Source organism: Thermobia domestica, chromosome 9, assembly GCF_964235325.1.
Source record: "Thermobia domestica chromosome 9, izTheDome1.hap1.1, whole genome shotgun sequence".
Lineage (NCBI taxonomy): Eukaryota > Metazoa > Arthropoda > Insecta > Zygentoma > Lepismatidae > Thermobia > Thermobia domestica.
Window position 1 is genome coordinate 215,848,558 of NC_137462.1, and position 14,979 is coordinate 215,863,536.

The 14,979-nt window shown below is 34.7% G+C and overlaps 1 long non-coding RNA gene across 1 annotated transcript; it reads right to left on the reverse strand.

Moving 5' to 3' along the window:
- Positions 1-484: 484 nt before the first annotated feature.
- On the reverse strand, positions 485-8,129 carry LOC145694228 (uncharacterized). The gene is made up of 2 exons (XR_014132971.1): positions 8,000-8,129; positions 485-941 (listed from the first exon to the last, which is right to left on the reverse strand). It is a non-coding gene; the product is annotated as an uncharacterized LOC145694228 (long non-coding RNA).
- Between the last annotated feature and the right edge of the window lie 6,850 nt (positions 8,130-14,979).

Sequence of the window (14,979 nt, forward strand, 5' to 3'; positions counted from 1 at the left end):
CTAGTCTAACGGACACACTCATGTCATCTTATTCTAAAGACATTTCGTCTGGAATGTGTTTTTTTTTTCTTTCTTTCTTCGGTGAAGTAGCCGCCTTATTCAACACACGGTCAATATTTGCTATGGTTTCTACGGAGAACGTTGCTATGTAGATGATATGAGAGATGGGGTTAGATTCTTTTCATTAAACGCTAACAGTATAGTAGAATTTTCGCTGGGATGACATTTGCGTTGGTTAATTGTGTTCATTATTGCTTTCCATCATTACTGAGTATAGTAAAATAAGGTAGTCTCGTGATAAATTGACAAATTTATTTATTTTGTAGAAGTAATGAAAATATTCAATTGATCGTTCTTCAATAAAGGAAACGTCACGTAACGAAGTAAATGTATTGTAGTATCCTAGTATGTCAAGAAAATTTGGGATAGTATCTTGATAGTCCTGTGATATTACGAGTTTTCCTGAAACAATTTATTTCAACACTTATTCAGAACCATTTTTATTGTTGTGCAGCTCATACAAAAATACAAAAATACAAGTGTATGGTCACTCAAATTCACACAAACCCCAAGTACCAGACATCAAAAATTATACTGAATCTATTTTGACCCATACCTCGTTCCACATGTTATTGTAGCTTCCGCCACAAGCAGTTTTTTCACCTTTCACCTTTTTGGATGCTAGCATTGACAATCTTTTACGTTCTCTCGAGGTACCAGGAAGCTGATTTTTTTTTTTTAGAAATTTATTCTGGTGTAATAGCCTTTGCTGATGAGCTTTGAATGTGATGGTTTGCAAAACTTCTCGCAAGTTGGCAATGGAAGAACTTTATCTCTGCAGAATCTACGAAGTTATTCGCAGGAACCACTTTATTGGGGTTCGGATCTTGGTGTTATCAAAGTTTAAGGAGCAACAGATTAGTCTGGAATAACATAGCAACCTAAAGGAAGCAGAGGCAGCTCGTGAGGAAAGTCGGACTGATAAAAATTAAAATGTTATCGTTTGAAACTAAGAGACGAATACTTTCTTAATATGCTAATCGTTACATACAACAATCTATCATTAAATAACTTTTAGTATCTCGAAGCTTTGCTTCCTATGTCATTCTCATGACAGATATCACCAAAGTTGTCACGAGGTTACTGATTTTACCATACATCTCGCTGAAAAACCCTTTCTGGTTTATGTCCCACGATTATTTCTTTTAGACCAAAAGAGTGGGATGATTAATGAGTGTGAATGATTATGAAATATGTATGTGGAAGGAAACCGTGAAACCTGAAGGAAAGACTACATGGACACGTTATTGTCCACCACACACTCAGCTGATCTGTGATCAAACTAGGAACCCCATGCACCAGAACTGAGCATTTTACCACTGACCCATCGAACCCCCTAAATACATATTGTGCGCTCTACTATTTTACTTACTGAGCACATGCAAACACAGAGAATTTAGTATAATATTATACTGTATATGGAACGAATTATAACAATGTCACGAATATATTTTTCATGGTAACCGATGTTGTGCTTGGTATCCATGGCTAAATCCGAACTTATGTTTTCTGAATTCCAGGTATTAAAAATGGAAAATTCCGGATTTCAGAAGACATTGTATTTCGGAAAAAAATTGGATTTTAAAATTTCCTGAATTCGGAAAGGGTTTATAAAAATGTTTTATCATGGGTTAAAATAACAACCAAATAAATGAATTATGTGCTTCATGGGTTGGGACACAAGTAAGAGGAAATAATATTCACTAGTACAGAATAATAGCGATTTAAGTCTTATGGAAAAAGACTTTTCTGTCTAGATCTCAAATCTGTCCAGGGTCGGATTTAGGGGGTGCACCGGAGTACGTACACCCCCTCCGTTCTGAATATACACTATCTAAAGGAGAAACTGGCAGTGGAAATACTTTCCTAAAATTTCATGTCATGTTTCCGCTTCGGACTTAGAAGAAAGCGGTTTTGCTAAACACAATAGTTTAAATCAGTTCCTCATTCACATCAGAGATGCCTAAAGGCATTTAAAAAATTTAAATTTGATACAAATGTACTGATAGTTATTGGTGCACCCTCCTCAGAAAATCCTAGATCCGGTCCTGAATCGGTCTATAATTTAGGTACGACATTTTCTATTATAGAAGACCTAGCTCTAATTTCTAAAGCACATTCTCTCGTACTTAGCTGGAAATATGTCTTCTCCTCTCTCGTTCATACAACTGGCAGCGAAGGAAACTTTCCCTTCAAGAATTTATAATGTAAAGTAGTTTAAAACTAGTAATTTCGAATGATTATTTAATTAATGCTAGAAACATGTAGACATATGGTACTATGAAATGGATCAGAATAATATTCGTTATCTTCTTTCATACACGACTATGTAGGAAGAAACAAATTACATCAGGTAAGTAGTAGGGTAAGATCCTAAAAGTATTAATTATTTTTCAACAGAAAATATACAAATTAATGTGCGTTTGAAGTTAGATTCTGGTGTGATATGATTACATATCAAATCATTGAATGTTGTTAGAACGAGAAGTGGTGTAGCCCATAGGTGTAGACCAGTGGCGGCGATGGGACGTTAAAAGTGGGGGGGGCAAGATCTGATCTGACTATTTAAATATCAACGTTACTTTTCCTGGTTGTTTCTAATACTTTGTTTGCCGAAAGGTTGCATAACTAATAGGATACTATTTTTTTTTTTTCAATTAAAATATCGTATATTGTATTTCATATTTTATTCAGTAAATTGGCAAGGGCAACCCAAATGGGTACTAGCCCTTTGTAGTCTAAACAACGAAGGTGTAAGAAGAGATTTGATTTCTAGCTCATGGACATCTTAAAATTCTGTCTGGAAAAGTGTGTGATCAGATTATTTAATAACAACTTTGCAAAACAAATAAATGGAAAGGATAATATTAATCATAGTAATGAAGAATTACATTTTAGGCACTGTCGATTTTTGTGCAATTTAAGAACAACTTGTGAAAGACTTATTTTTTCTTTTGCGAAATGTTCTCTCAATTAGTTTCAAAGCGGCTAACATATCGAGTCCTTGTAAGAAGGAATTGTTGCTACGCTAGAATTGTTGCGCTCCAATAGGTTAAATTTTGGGCAGGGCCGTAACTTGTGGTGGCCAGGGGGCAACTGCCCCCAGAGAAGACCTCCGCCGTTCGATACGAGCCCATTTTAAGACAAAATTTTCTTACTCCATATACGGTACGAACATGGAAAATATAAATGAAGCATCAAACAGTTTTACTACATTACATAAACTAAACAGCAGACAAAAGGTAAATAAAACAAAAATAAGTTGTGGACCCATTTCAGTAAAAACTGTCCACTATTAGGGTCCCTAGAAATAATATTTATTCATATGGTTTTGAGGTTTGCGAATATTATCCTATTAATTAATTTGTCATGTATGGTACGGGCCCAAGGGAATAACTAACGGCCCCGCAGACCATGCCGTGCGGGAGGGCCCACAGCTTCCGGGGTCCCATAAAGAGTAAGAGAAAGATGGAAAGAGGGGACCCAAGAATTAGAAAAACAACTTTTTCTAGGGGACCCAAATACGCGTATTAATGCTTGCCTCCCCCCCAAAAAAAATCTAAGTTACGGCGCTGTTTTGGGGCCATTTTCCGTTGCAATTGAAACGGACTTCCTGTAGCTTTCTTAACTCGACGGGAAGATAAATAACCCATAAGTACTCACGCAACAGCAAATATTATATGGCGCCTTTTTTTCTATGAAGCAGTAATATACACAAACTTTACATTTCCAAATGAAATTATGTACTTTAAGGGTCACTTCAAAAAAGTGAGAGGGCAACTGCTCCCTCTTGCCCCCCCTAATCGCTGCCCATTGTGTAGACTATGTGGGTGCTCCGGATCTCAAACACCCATTGGAGGTATTTAGTGGTTGTTGAGCACCCATTGAATTTTTGCTTTGTAATTAACTTCGAAATTACACTTTCATGTGATGAATAATAAAAAGAAAATTATAGTACATGTAATCCGACGTTAATTTTAGATAGGGATACATACATGTTGAATAATAATCACTTATCAATAACTATTTTTTTTTAGACTCTTCAGGTTTACGACATATCGAGGATCGAGCGACGACAATACTACTACTACTACTACTACTACTACTACTACTACTACTACTACTACTAATAATAATAATAATAATAATAATAATAATAATAATAATAATAATAATAATAATAATAATAATAAGTGTAATTTTGTATAATTATTTCTATAAAGAGCTCGGTGCTTAATGTTGTTAATTTATGCTTTAAAAATTTAAAATACGGTACTTTACGTAAATTACAAGCCAGTTGAATACTTTCTTTTTTCACTAAAATTATACTAAAATATTCTAAAAATTTGACCATAATCATTATTATTTTAATAATTTTCTATCTCCTTATTTCCATCACTATTGCTAAATACGTTTGAAATTAACAAACAAAATCTTAATGTTTAAGAATTTTGTTCAAAATAAACTTTAAGTAATCGTGCTTTTTTTTTTCCAATTTTTTAAGCCTTTGCAAGTTAAAAATAATTTCACGGATCAATTTTTCAGCAGCTGCTGATAGTCTTTCTCGCATCTCAGGAAGAATTTGCTAACCACTGCTCTATTGGATCTACTAAAAAGGATAATAAAAAATATTTGACGTTGAGCGCCTATTTAGAAACTTAAAAGCCAACGCCTATTAGGTAGCCAGAGAAAAATAGTGGCGAGACTAGTAATTGCTATATCGCAGATTTTTAAAAATTATTAAGTTTTCCCAGCTATTTGTGAAATACCTAAACTTTGCATCGCAATATACAAAGGGTACTAGGAAAGTTTTTCAATACGATGCAACTATGTGTCGTAGGAGTCTGCTTCTTGGTGCATGCTGAGATATGTTCATACTTGCAAAGTAACTGCTGCTGCGCCAATTTGATGAGCTGAGTTATTTATTAGTAATAATAGTCTAAAGTGGTTGCTATGGCATCTTGGTTCGAAATGAGATATAAGGAATTTTTAGTATAACTTCATGCGTGGTTTAAACGTAGATTAGTCTTTAGAAGAAATTATTTTTGCACTGGGTGATCTGTCCACATCATACGACTATATTCAGGTGGTACAGAGAATTCCAAAAGGGAAATTTCACTCTGGAGGACGCTGAGAAGGGGAAAGAAACGTAGGCCTACATCAATTACGGAGGAAAACATTACTGCGTTAGGAAGTGCCCTTACTTTGCAAAATGTGCACGTTTTAACCTCACCTCTATGTTGAGCGCACAAGAAATCTCCCCCCCCCCCCCCGATATCAAAGCTGAAATGTCTATCTTAAAAAATAGTTACTTCAAAATTTTGCGAAGTCTGTTGAATTTTGAACTTTTAACGCTCGTAATTAAAAAACATTTGCGATCGAGGATTTCTCCGGTTACTTAATTGTTTCATATGTTAAAAGGAGTCTAATAAGCATAGCATCGAAATAGTCAGAGTGACACTCCGCTATCTTCCCTTGTTGCTAAAAATGAGAAATAAGGGGGCGCGTTGGCTCAGTGGTAGAGCGTTTATCTCCGGGGGCTTGGGGTCCCTGGTTCGATCCCAGCTCGCGCCGTGTAGACTTTGTGGTGGACAAATACCGTGCTCATGGATTTACTAGGGGTACTCCCGTTTCCTCACACTTTCTTTATTCCACCATTTCACTCATCTCTCATCATCACCGTCTCCTTTAGCCTAACCGGCATAACTGGAACGTAAAACTTAAAGATTTCATTTTCATTTTTAAAAAACGAGAAATAAACATTACTCTTTGAATAAAAATTTCCAAATAATGTAAATATACGAAATGAGGATAGAAAATTTAGGAATATGGTAACTAACAAATAAGTCATAGCAGCAACTGAAGAACAAGTATTATCACCAAAACGAAACAGAAATCCTTGTCTAAGAGCAAATTTTGAGAAATTGTTAAGTAATTAAATAATAATAATAATAATAATAATAATAATAATAATAATAATAATAATAATAATAATAATAATAATAATAATAATAATAATAATAATAATAATAATGTAGATTGTATACAATTGAAAATAGGAAATACTTTAGTTGATAATGAACCCATATCTAATATATTGAATGATAATTTTGTAAGCGTTGGTAAAGCATTACCATCAAAGATACCCATATTGGAAAATAAAGCGTTGAATATGGGTATCCCAAGTAACCATTCATTTTTTTACTTCAATTACCTATGCTGAAATTATTAGATTCATTGTTTTCCTAAAATAAAAAAAATCAGAGAAGGGATGAAATAATGAAATTTTAATCAATTTGCAATGACACTATAAGTCAAAAACATCCGAATTGTAAATTCTTCCATTACCCTAGGTGAATTTCCATACTATGCAAAACTGCCAAAGTCATTCTAATTTATAATTGTGAAGATAAGCTTCATCCAAATAATTACTTTTGTAGTTATCAATATATTTTTGAAAAGAAATGAGTACTTTGAATGCTGTAACTGATATAGTAGTAGAAATACAAGAGTATTTGGATAGCAATATACTTGCAACAGAATTATTTGCTGATTTGAAGAAAGTATCTGATACACTTGAGGATAACATTTTGCTACAAAAGCTAGAAAATATAGGGTTTCAGAGGCATATATCTTTCTTGGTTCAAAATCTGTCTTCTAATATATAAGTCATAATATGTCTTAGCAAATGATGTTACAGTAGAATATGGTGTTCCAGAAGGGTCCATATTGGGACCGTTATGTTTTAAAATCTATTTGAATGGAGTACATCTACTTCTACTAAGAGGTAGAATAACGTTGTTTCCAAATGACAGTGTTATATTTTACAAGCAGACACTATAGAGGAACTGATACCATACATTAAGGAAGACATCTCTAGAGTGTATCGTTGGTATGTATAAAGTCTTTGTCTTTAAATTTAGAAAAGTCAAATTATGTAATTTTCACAAGCCATTGTCAAAGATAATTTTGCTCAATAAAACTGAAATTAACTTGGAGGTGAAAAGAGTCGATGCATCTCTTTAGAACAGTATTAACAACAAGAAATATAAAAGAACGATGTACTACAATGCATACAAGTCATCTTATACATTTGTGTATTATTTGAGGACACATTAATAAATCAAAACTATAATCACTCCTAATATTACAAAGAAAACCATAAGAGCTATATGTGGTATTTAAGTAAGAGTTTGTCCATAGAATTGAACATATTACCATTCAATTAACTAATAAAAATTCATTATTGAATGTATGAACATAATGTGCTTTCACATAATATACACAGTAATTTACTTTTGATAAAAAAAAAAAGGAAAGATGCCCATAGTTATAATACGAGGAAAAGGAATAAAATTGAAGTAGACAGTGTTAATTCAATTACTTATGGTATATATAGGTCAAATATGATATTACTAAAACTTACAATAATGTGAAGGATATTAAACCTATTTCATAATTTAGAAAAAAAATTAAAATATTTTTGGAATAGATATGGTTAATAAGACATAAGTTATAAAAACTAAGAAACCAAGACGTCGTAGATGTATCGAAACAAAAATACGAAAAACATTACTATATATATATATATATATATATATATATATATATATATATATATATATATATATATATATATATATACATTATATATATATATATATAATGTATACAGTATATATATATATATATATATATATATATATATATATATATATATATATATATATATATATATATATATATACTTAGTCCCTTAATGTGAATTATTTCTCGTTGGGACTATTGCAGAGAGTACCAATTCTAATTCCTTACTTTTTATATCTTCAATATCTGTCAATATATCTACGGAAATTTTGGATTAACCAATTTTCTCTGTAAAATAAATAAATAAAATGTACAAAATCTAAATGTTACCGATTTCTCTTCAAATAATTACCATTAAATATAAAAATTGGGAAATCTGCAGGCTAACGATTCCTCCATAAACATTAATCATCAAATATTGTCTGTAGGAAATTTGAATATCCAATGTCTTTTGGGTATTTTCTCTTCTATAGATTTTTCACTCTTTCTATTCAATTGTTGTTTCTATGTAAACTATTAATTTAAGAAATTTTGTTGTGTTACATTATTTATGGATTTCCAATAGTTGTTCAATGAATTTTATGCAATTGCATGTCCAGTATAATAATGTAGGTTACTATATATTTCTTCTTTAACAAACATCCTTGTTTATCAGTTTACCTGTAGCGTGTTTCGGTGACAGCTCGCGGAGTGAGTTTTTGGTCAATAATAATCATTACCTATATAATGACAATGAACATAAATCAATCTTACGTGATTAATTAGTGTTCTTCGATTGATAGTGCGCATCTCGTTCGATGAATCAAGTGGCGTCGGCGTTTTCCTATCACGAGTTGCTGTAAAAGGCAACAAAACGAACATGTGTACAACATAAAACAGTGTTTTTTATATTGGCTTTAAAAACTGCTTTAATTTTGTCGGTACGTTTAAAATGGCTATCAAAGAATTAATCATGATTCCGTGAAAGCGTTACACAAATCTTTGATACTTAACATTGGAAATGGATACATATCTGAATATCAATCAATGTATGGCTGGCATTCTTGGCTAAAAGTCTAAAAGGAATTATTTATATATAGAATATTTTTACTACAGATGAAATATTGTTTATCATCGTTGACAAACCAAGAAATATAAAATACTTACTCCGTATCACTTGCCATTAAATCATAATGAACACTGGCACTAATTTATACAGTGTATATATACACGGTGTGTCAAAATAAGTGTTACAGGCCAATATCTTGCGAACTATACATCAGATAAGAAAAATCTTAAGAGTCAATGTACAATACAGAGGGGCCTAAAATGGATCAAACGCGAGGTTCCCCGCCCCCCATTTTCGGGAGAGAGGAATGTACATGAAATTTTCAAATGGGAACATAGGTCGAGTGATATCTCGTTCTAAAGAGCTTGGAAAATTGAACAAGCTTTGTAGGAAGCAATTTTTTATTTGGGGCACCGTTTTCAAGATAGGCCCCAAAAATGGTTGTGTATCAGATAAAATTTCCTGTATTTATAAATCAGAAACGGTTGAGTATAAAAAGATGAAATAAAAAAGGGGAAAAGCCGTAGGCAACGTGGAATAGTGTTGTCGCGGTGTCCCCAGGGCGCTCATCATGGGGCCGCGGGACCAACTTGAAAACTTCAAATGGGAATATAGGTCGAATGGTACCTTGTTTGATAGATTGTGGAAAACCAAACAGCTTAGTACGAAATTTGTTTTGATTTCGGCCAAGCTTGTTTCAAAATGTCCGCCGAAAATGGTTCTACGTTCAGATACAAATCGCAGTGTTCAAATTGAGTGTTACAAGCCAATACCCCGCGAACTATGCATCAAATAAGAAAAGCCGTAAGAGTCAATGTATATACAATACAGACGGCCTAAAATATGGGTGAAACACGAGGTTCTGCCGCCTCCCATTTAGGAGAGAGGGATGAACGTACAATTGTCAAATGGCAACATAGGGCGAGCGGTACCTTCTTTGATAAATCGTGAAATACCAAACAGTAGTACAAAAGTTTCGGCGGCCATTTTGAAACCACTTATTCGAAATCAAAACAAATTTTGTACTAAGCTGATTGGTTTTCCACGATCTATCGAACAATGTATCACTCGACCTATATTCCCATTTGAAACTTTCAAGTTGGTCCCGGGGCCCCATGTTAGGGGCCCTGGGGACACCGCTACAACACCATTCCACGTTGCCTATGGCTTTTTACTTTTACTTTTTTTTGTTTCATCTTTTTCTACTCAACCGTTTCTGATTTATAAGTACTGGAAATTTTGACTTGTACAGGATCATTTTGGGGAGCCATCTTGAAAACGGTGTCCCATATCAAAAATTGTTTCCTACAAAAATTGTTCAATTTTTCAAGCTCTTTCGAACGAGATATCACCCGACCTATGTTCCCATTTGAAAATTTCACGTACACCCTCCTCCCCCCAAAATGGGTGGCGGGAGAACCTATTATTTAACTCATCTTTAAGGTCCCTCTGTATTGCACATTGACTCTTAATATTTTTCTTACTTGATGTATAGTTCGCGAAATATTGGCTTGTAACACTTATTTTGACTCACCCTGTATATATATATAGTGTATATATATATATATATAGTGTGGCGCTAAATTCGTTGTTACAAAAGCAGAGGAGTGATTCCTAAGAGTAAAACAAAGAAAAAAGTTCCAATAAACCTAGGGCGAAAACCGCGTCATTTACGTTTATAGGCTGCTGAAAGCGTGAGAAAAACTTTAGAGTTAAATATTTCACTAACTACTGAGCGTAGACGTGATGCGGCATGATATCGTCAACGGGTCCTAACCTGCTCTATTCAAATTTGCAGTTTTCAGATTTGTGCAGTGGCTGCGCAAGGGATTCCCCAAAGGACGTTCGGGATTCCCGGACATTTTATTACGTAAATTGAGTGGACAAGAGCATGTAAAGGACGTCTTACTGCCTGGAAATAATACTACGTGGCAGGTTAGTGCTCATACACGCAGATTAAAAGATGGCGGATGAGGTAATAATCACTGTGCCTGGATACATACCTCCTCAAAAAAGTACTAGTAGAAGAAACGTAGTACAAGAATTAACTGGAAACGTCATGTCACTACAATGTAAAAATACGTACAACACAAGCCGATAGGCAACAGAAAATAAAGAAATCCCGATTGTTGATCTGGAATATTAATGACATTACATCGCTTTTAATGACTATCTGTTACTACTGCCACTGTCGTTTAGTTTATTTGTGTTTCATAATGTACATATTCGTCTGTCATTCTCTCTCCAGTATCTTTTTCAGATCCTTCGTGGATAAGCGGTTAGCGTATGCGACTTTTGCATGGGAGACCCAGCTTCGATTCCCGGTAGTTCGAATTCCAAGTTAATCAGTTTGTCCAGAGGCTACACGAACGACATGCTAATACAGCCCACTTCATGTCTCGTGTTCTCTTCACAGATCAAGCTACGTTTTCCCGCGATGGAGTGTTCAATACTCACAATCAACATTTGTGATCTGAGACAAACCCACACGAAATGTCAACTCTTGCCCATCAGGAACGGTGTTTTGTGAATGTGTTTGCAAGAATCGTTGATAATTATCTCATTGGACCGTACCTACTACCACAAGGCTTGACCGGGTGGTAGTATCGCATATTTTTGGAAGAGATTCTGTCTGAACTATTAGAGGTTGTGCCCTTGGCTGTTTCTCGAAACATGTGGTTCCTGCACGACGGTGCTAAAGCACATTTCGCTGCGAAGATACGAAATTTTCTCAATGCATTCTTTTAGAACAAATGAATCGGCGGAGAAGGACCAGTGCCTTGGCCACTTCGCTCACCAGAACTTAACCCCTTTGTTTTCTTTTCCTGGGGCCATATGAAACAACCAGTCTATGCGACGCCTGTACAATCAGAGGAGGATTTGGTTGCTCGAATTTTTGGTGCTGCCTGGAGCATTAGGGAAACGCCAGGAGTGTATCAACGCGTCCGCCGGTAAATTCGCCGCTGCTGCAACCTTTGCATTGAAGTGGCGGGTCGAAACTTCGAACACCTTTTGTAGTAACAGTTCTGACAACCATCCTCTTTTAGTTTCAACAAAGATTCTTCTCTGTGCCTTGCTCTCTACAACTCTCTTCGGTATGCAGTCCCGTTATACGATTTGGGACCCGAAACATCAGCCTCTGTTACAACAAATATCGCAAGTGGAACGAATGTTTTGTTTCACGTTCGTCAGTTTAGAACATTGAAAAAAAATAATGTATGGTAGTCGCATTTATGTAATATACTGATCAAAATGAATGTGCTCAAACAGTTATGTGTTTTATTATTATTATTATTATTATTATTATTATTATTATTATTATTATTATTATTATTATTATTATTATTATTATTATTATTACGAGTTCTTTAGTTGTCTTTTAATAGTAGTTCTTGTTCAATTCCTGTAGTAGTAAAATTGGAAACATTCTCAAAAAGGTTGCGATATCATTAATATGAGTAGATCAACAATCGAAATTTCTTTATTTTCAGTTACCTATCGTCTTGTGTTGTACGTACTTTTTACATTGTGCTGACGTGACGTTTCCAGTGAATTCTTGTATAACGTTTTTACTAGTACTTTTTGAGGAAGTATGCAACCACGCACAGTGATTATTACCTCATCCGCCATCTTTTAATCTGCGTGTGTGAGTACTGACATGCCACGTAGTATTATTTCTAGGTAGTGAGACGTCCTTTACATGCTCTTGTCCACTCAATTTACGTCATAAAATATCCGGGAATCCCGAACGTCCGTTGAGGTATCCCTTGAGCCGCCATTGCACAAATCTGAAAACTTGCAAACTTGGATAGAGCAGGTTAGGATCCTTTGATGATATCATGCCGCATCACGTCTAAGCTCAATAGTTTGTGAAATATTTAGCTCTAAAGTTTGTTTTCCCACGCTTTCGGCAGCCTATAGGCCTAATATGTAAACGACGCGGTTTTCGCCCTATGTTTATTGGAACTTTTATCTTTGTTTTACTCTCAGGAATCACTCCTTTGCTTTCGTACAACGAATTTAGCGCCATACTGTATATATATATATATATATATATATATATATATATATATATATATATATATATATATATATATATATATATATGTGTGTGTGTGTGTGTGTGTGTGTGTGTGTGTGTGTGTGTGTGTGTGTGTGTGTGTGTGTGTGTGAACTATCGGGGTAAGCTCCGTAACACACCTACGGGAATGGGAGGGATACATATGAACATGATCAATATCGGTGTCGAATCCCTAGTTTTTGGAGTAGCTTAGATAAAGTGACACTCTCAATGCTGTTTAGCTCCGAATTAAGCTCCCATTTGCATCCGGGGGTGACATAGTGATGTAAAAATATATAAATCGATCAATATTAGTGTCGATTTATTAGTTTTCAGCGTCGTTAAGTCACTTGGGAGCAGTTCTGATGCCGTTCAATTGCAAGTTTAACTCCAGTGGTGAAAAGATCCCTTAGCCCTTCTAGAGGGAACGGGAGGTGAAGATATAAAAATTATAAAAGACGACCGATATTAGTGTCTCATTCATATTTGTGGGATCTCTTAGATAACGAGTGATATTCTAGACGTCCTTTATTTCAAGTGCAGCTCTCATAAGCACCTTGAAGTGTTTTGTAAAATTGTGACATGTAGAAAAATGAAAGTGACCGATATTAGTGTTGAATCCATAGTTTTGGGGTTCTTAAGTTGATTGCTAGCAATCAGATGACTTTTAAGTGTAAGTTTAGCATTCAGTTGGGTAAGGCTTTCTAGCATACGTAGGAAGAGTGGAAAGAAGTAGCACATAAAATGAACGAAAACAAACGATTATAGTGCAGAGTCTGCAGTTTTAGGGTCGCTGAGATGAATAACAAAACTTCCGATGATAATTCCAAATGAGACTTCATTAGTACTCCTGGTGCAGAGGAAACGGTGACATGAAAAATCAAAAATGGCCGGTATTATTATCGAATCCATAGTTTTTCGGAGTCTTTGAGTTCATTGTCGATACTCCCTATACCATTTACATATACGTTTAGCTTCTATTGTTATCCCGGAGTGGTGGAAAGGGGTTGACGTAAAAATAATTAAAAAGAAATACAGATATTAGTGTCGAATGCATGGTTGTGGATGTTGCTGAGATTAATAATAATTACCACGGTTAGGATATTTAGATGCGCACTTTTTCTTTGTAGGGCAAATTAGAGCTCTCTGAAAGAAACCAATGTGTGAGATGTTGCCTGAAATTGAGAATGGGGATCATTTTCCAGCACCTTTTTTCCCCTTTTTGTAGCCTTTATCCCTTTTTTCTCCACTCTGTTCAAATCCCTTTTCCTCCCCCTTTTCTGTTCTTTCTCTTCTCCTTCATTTCTCTACACCACATTTTACCATTTTATTTACTTTATAATCCATAAGAAATATATATATATATATATATATATATATATATATATATATATATATATATAATGGAATTATATTATATATTAATTATACATGATACATTATATATTATTATACAATATTATATAATTGTACTACTTCACTTTTCAATATACTGGTTCCTTTTTCATCATCATCCACCTCTTTCTCTGCTTTATCTTTGGTGAGGTTCTTCTTATCATACAGATCTTTTATGTAATCCTCACAAATTCTAACAAGGAAGGGTCACGCAGTGGCTCCGCTAAGATCCGAACGATACAAGTATGTTTGCATTTGATATGTCATAACTAGATGAATCCCAAAGTTATACGTGCCACCGGGAGGAATGTCGTGAGTTACAGCATATTTTCTAATGTAAGAAAAAAAAAAAAACTTGGCAGAATAGTTTGAACCGAGTCATTTGTTCGGAAACGGTTGAGTAAGTTGAAAACTCGGCCAACACGTATCCCATCATTTTCAACGACAAACTTTTTGGGGTAAAAAACTTTGTCCCAGGGTCCCAGACGGGGTCCAACTCAAATTTTTTAAATGGCAAGGGGGGTTAAGTGGCACATTGAAGTGGTCATTTAAAAGCTGTTGTAAAATGACAGAAAATGCAGCAAGTTTTGACTCTATACAACAACCCTGTGCAAAATGGCGGAGGGTCAAAATGTAAACAAAAACTTAATTGAAAAGTCCATGGTCACCCTATAAATCGGAAACGGTGAGACAAATGTGAAAACAGGAAAGGAGGTGTGGCATTATTTTCAAATTACAATGATTTAAGTGAAAACGCCTTGTCCCAGGTGGGGTCCAACTAAAAAGTTTCAAATGGCACGAAAGGTAGGACATCGCTTGAAAGCTCTCG